Source organism: Lycium barbarum, chromosome 7 (assembly GCF_019175385.1).
Source record: "Lycium barbarum isolate Lr01 chromosome 7, ASM1917538v2, whole genome shotgun sequence".
Lineage (NCBI taxonomy): Eukaryota > Viridiplantae > Streptophyta > Magnoliopsida > Solanales > Solanaceae > Lycium > Lycium barbarum.
Window position 1 is genome coordinate 25618509 of NC_083343.1, and position 6334 is coordinate 25624842.

The window sequence follows — 6334 nt, forward strand, 5'->3', positions numbered from 1 at the left end:
ACAAGAATGATACACTTTATATACAAGAATGGTACATTTTTTTATACATATGCTAGAATTAATTATACATTTATTATATATAAATTATACATTAATTATACATTTATTATACACATATTATACAATAATGATATGATATTTTTTTTACATATACAATAGTGATACATATTATATACCACAATGATACGGTTTCTATGATACATTTTTTATACGTATGATACACTTTTTATACAAGACTGATATAGTTTATATACACATGCTGGAATTATATATACACTTTCTATACAAAAATGATACAGATTATATACAAAAATGATACAATATTCTATTCTATAATACACATTATATACACAAATGATACATATTATATACAAAAATGATACATAACTGAGTGATTCATATTTTATATAGTTTCTATACATTACAAATAGGTACTGATACATATTTTTACACACAAATGATACATATTATCTACAAAAATCGCCTCAGAGTTTTTTGGAATATTTCTTACAAAATATACACATATTATACATGTTTTGGGATATTTAATCTTTAGTGGCGACTTTTTAGTTGCCACTAAAAATCCTGTTTTTTCTGTAGCAGGCCTTTAGTGGCGACTGTTAGTCGCCACAAAATGTCTGACCTTTTTTTTTAAAAAAAAAAAAGCGCTTGGGCTGTTGGGCCGGCTAGCCTTTAGTGGCGAATTTTTAAATCTTTTGTAAGGCTTGCTATAGATTTTTGCTACTGGATGGGAATTGTTTAGGAGCTACTTTTTGGGTTTCGGAAAACTTGGCTAGGGCGTGGGTTTATTTTGGGCCCAACAGCCATTTGTGTCTTTTTCCCATTTTAAAATCCAGTGTGGTCCGTTTATTTCTAAGCCCAGAAAATGTCATAGTTTCTGTCCATAAAACACATGTTTTGTTCTATACTTTAACTTCAAAGTTTACCAAATTTCCGAAGAGTTTTTGCATCAAATATTACTTTGGATTTCTACTTAGCATATTCAGACTTTTATTTAATTGCAAAATGGTTTGAACTCATTTATCCTTTTTGACCAATTTCCAGAAATGAACGACTTTGAGAAAAGGGTTTTTACTATATCCGGCAACTTTTAGTTTTAAAGATCTTGGTTCCTTTTTTTTTTTTTTTTTGAAAACATTGTCTCGAAAAGAAAGTCTCATTTTTAAACCAAAATTGCCATTTTTAACGGCAGGTTAGACTTAAGTAGTTTTGAAATCATTTTTAGGGTGACTTTCCTAATCGCTAAATATTAATCCTAAATTCTAACATTTATAGGGTTTCACCATATATATGAGTTCATACAATAATTAAACAAATAATCAAGTAAAGGGGAAAGGGACATTTTTTTTAATTTTTTTTTACTAATGGGCTACCCGCACCCAGCAGGCTATTTTCACCCATAGCTGGGTTTCAATAATATTTTCTTCCCTTGCCATTCTCCTCCTCGGACAGACTCGATCATAGATGGAATTAGGCTCATCCCAATTCATGTGATAAATGCAAAGGCCAAATAGACCGAGGGTATTTTTCGCAAACACACAAGAAAAAATAAAGATTTGTAACTAATCAATAGACAATCATTTAATCATTACTATACTAATTTTATTTATTTAATTTGGACAGATTCAGTTATAAATAATAAGAGCCCATAGAGATTTAAGTGAAATGACACATACTCAAACCCAAAACTGTTACAATGTAAAACAGGCCCATAGGGTCATTTTCTTAAATGAAAAAGGAGTAATGTCACACAAAAGAATATACACAACTATCAACCAATATATCATTGATGTACCCACCTATGGAGATACTAAAACAGCCTAAAAGGGAAAGTTTTCACCCTCTTCTTCCTGATGTCGCACAAGATTCAAGGGGTTTCCAGGAACCCCAGACATGGCAGACACCAGGGAAGGCTCAAGCTTAATCCCTAAATGCCGTTTTTGTCTCTCCATTATGTGTTTAATACATAGTATACTGAGGGAAGAATGTATATTTGATAATGACAACAAACAATCTCTTAACAAAATATCAATGTATATTAACTACATATACCTAACCAGTTACTTATTTTTAGCATCAAACATCAGTGCCCTACTGAATTCAAACATAGTCACTAAGATGTTTAAATAATTTATTACACAGCCAAGACCAAATAAAATAGTCCATAGTCCACAAGCACAAACCAGTGTACATAATATATACCTAGTATCAGTTTCTAATCAATTTTTAAGGAGACAGCATACAAGACAAGTAAATGAATATAATAACTAGTGACTAGACTTTTAAAGAGAACAAGTTAATAGCCACTAGATGTCATAAACCAGTTATCAAGATATGAATCAAAATAAGTTGTCAAGTAGTAGTCTCTAATTTAGTTTCAAGTTCAGGGGTTCAATAGCCTAAATGTTTCACACTTGGAAGCAACATCATGAAGGGAAAAAGGTTTCTTCCTTTAACAGTTTCAATATATATAGTCTAGCTTAATATTAAGCCAAGTGGCATAATATGGACAAGCCACTTGGCAACAAATTCTATTTGCATTAATTATTAAAGAATTTATTAATTGTAGTTCAAAATATTATCTAATTTAAGAATCTAATAATAATAATAATAATTATTATTATTATTATTATTATTATTATTATTATTTATAAGGAAGGTAATTGCATTAAGGTTAAACCAAGTGGTAATATATTAATAGACCGGAAAAATTATAAGATTATTAATAGATATAACTAGACTATTACAATTAATTAAAACGTTAGAGAAAGAAAAATAAAATTTTTAAACCACATAGTCTAAGATAACTTATGACTATTTTTACTTTGGGATAAGTTAAAATATAAAATAAAATAAATGAATTTACTTAAGATATTAATTAGGACTTGAAAATTTAAAAACTTTCAAGCAGCAAAATAAGATCCTAAATAAAATAACTATAATATATATAAGTAAGAAAATAACTCTTTATGCTCGGCAAAAAAGATCTAGGATTAAATATTAAATGAAATTTGCAATCATATGATTTCCTCACTAAATGCTACATTTCATAATAAGGTTATTAGATATAAGGAAAAAAGGATGTGTAGTATGATTTACTTTTCAAATTTAAAATGAGACTTGATTGTTCAGGGCTTTCAGAAATATGGTAATGATTTTTCTAAATTTAACATACAAAGTAAAATAAATAATAAGTTCTTTCCTTTCATTTGAATTAAACACTAAATGAAAAAATTAAATTAAATATCATAGTTGGGAAAATATTATAGAAAGATGAGGATAGAGATAATGCAAAGGAGGGAAAATTTATTTGCTTATTGCATGTAATCGAGAATCAAAGTTATTGAAAATTCTGCAGATTTTTAACAAAAAAACATGTTTATCATAAGGTAAGAAAAAGAATAATGTTTGGAGAAAGATTTAGTTTTTGGCAATTAAAGAAAAATTGGCAACACATATGATTTTCTAATTAAATGCTACATTAGATAATTAGGTGATTAGATGAAAGGAAAAAAAAAGATGTAGTTATGATTTACTTTAACATTTTATATAGATATAAAATATGTATATTATATATAGGGTATGAAAAAAATTATGTTGGGATTGTTTTTTTGGGCTATTAAAGGAAATTGGCGACACATTCTTTCTCACTCTTACATTTAATAAGTAAGTCATTAGATGTATGAAAAAAAGGACGTGGTTATGATTAACTTTTCAAATTTAAAATGAGATTCGGTGGTTTTAGGCTTAACCTGCTATATATACCCTTCTAGTAATACATAAGTTAAATTAGATTTGCTCCTTAAAATTACTCTTCCTTCCGTCACCGCTTCTTTCAAAATTATTTTTTCTCTGTCTTCCCTTTCGGATAGAAGGTTCTACCACTATATATGTATATTGATTCAATAGGTATCCATTTATTTAAATTATTTTTTATTTTCACTAGGTATTATAGTGCCACAAATGTATGGGAAAGAATGAAGATATAATATTTTTTTGTGTGAGCTGATTGATTAATCTTTTTTAGTTTTGTTTTCGAATGAATGATTTTATGTGGCTTTATCTTGTGATATGACGTTTTATGATCTAATTTGCATTATTTCTCTACCATTTTGTTGCATAAGTTACTTTCATGTTCTTAACTTTTTATCAATATCTCCAGAGAATTATATCGTTAGTTCTCTTATTTGTAAATCTTTTATGTAAATGCAGGTCATATTGCTTACTTATTTTCATATCATATTAGCAAAAAAGAAATATGAAACTTTATTATAAGTATTTAGTTTTCTTAGTTTCTTTTTGAATTTTAGAACATCTCATAATACTTCTTCGAATTATAGAAGGCATTAATTTGTTTTTGTAGTGTTTGAAACTTAGATGGAGGAGTAGGAATTGGCGATAGCAGTGCTTAATTTTTGTCGTAATTTCAAGCTATTATTTGATCTTTTGGTTGATTTCATTTGTTTTTTAATATTATTGTTTAATGATGGTGATAATTTATCTATTAATCCAATTTTGAGAGAAATATGGCTGGATTAATTAATGTATTGTACAATAATAATAGACAAAAATCGTAGAATTTTTTTTTTCTAAAATTATCTTCTTATAGTGTAGATATATTTGGACAAGATTTTATTTGAATATGAGATGGAAATCATTTGAATTATCATTAGAAAAGTTATATTATGGATAAAGTCACGTGACTGAAATCATAACAGATAAAGTTAAAAATAAGAAATATTGAACAACAAAAGAATTTCAAGCTTTGGCAATGTAATGATACCAAGTATAATAAATATAATATCTATAACGATAAATAAGGAATACAAAAATTTAAAAAACTTTAATGTAAAAATATAGAGGAATATGACTTAACAATATATAAAAAGATTAAGCATAAAATTAAATAGTTAATACTCACCGCGCATCACGCGGGTACGTACACTAGTATCTTATTAAAAGTAAGTGTTCTTTTTCAGCTTCATTAGATGAACCAATTCATGTTCAGACATACAAGTGACTGAGTAGTTACCTAGCAAGTTATCATTTACCAAGTTAAACTAATTTATCAACACAGAAATAACCCACACCAATCTATATTAAAAAAGTTGATAGTTTTGAAATGACTCAAAATGTTCCAGTTTTAAAACCCATAAGCTAAGTCAAGCCCATAGTCAAATAGAGATCTAGTCTATAGGAAAACAAAAGAGGAACACTGGGTATTTAGGACAAATTCAGAACCCAGGCAAGTCAACACTTAGTTACTACTTACTAGGTGTGTTCAATCTTTTTTAAACCACTTTCCCTTTGATCGGGACACCGACATGGTCTTGTATTAAAACATATTCTCCATAGATTAGACAAAACAAATTTCAGCAGGTTATAGTCTAAGCTTAATCTTGTAAACAGGTTTAACTATTAATTTGTAAACCATGATATAACCTCACATTAGGGTCAAGGAACCAACTTATTACTTCATATTTTAAGCTTACACAGAATCGTGTAATCTGTTACACCTTGAAAAATTTCCCGTTAACGTACAGTGAATAGGCTAGTGAAGAGCACGATGTATACGATGTTTCGATAAGTAAGAAATAGCATTTGAGGATCCTAATCGAGATCCAAGGACATTTGGCGTAAAGGAAGAAGGTTGTCAAAGAAAGTAAAGGATATGTTATGTGTCGGACAAGATTTTTGAGTGGCAAGTTAGCGATGGCTTAAAGACACTTTAGAGACGAGTGATAACGTCCCTTAGATTGGTATTGAGGTGTTAAAAAAGTGTCAAGAAGGTTCCATAAGGGTTGGAGATCAAACGAGTCAACGAGACGGAGATCGGACGAACTGGGCATTATACGGCCCAACATACTGGCCGTATAAACTATATTGGCCGTATGTCTGGCCGTATAATTAGCCCAGAATATCATACCTCTCTGGACCAAACATACGGCCACACATACGGCCCGTATAAAATGTACGGACCGTATGTTGGTCTGTATATCTCAATCGGGACAGAAATTAAAATGATATAAGGACCTCTCTTTCATTTCATTTCACTTCTCTACACTTCAAGAAACCTCTAGAACACTCTCCATTATTCATCCACAAGAAACCAAGGGAAAACAATGATCAACTACATCAAAACCACGAAATCAAGTGTATGAAACCTAACAAAAGTTCATCTACACCAAGAAAACTCAAGGGAAGTGAGTTAAGGTTTTGGTGCAAGAAGAGAAGTTCCACTCAAGGGTTGTTCATCCATCATCTAAGGTGATTTTTCTGATCACTCCAAGTTTTTTAAGGTATTGGAAAGCTA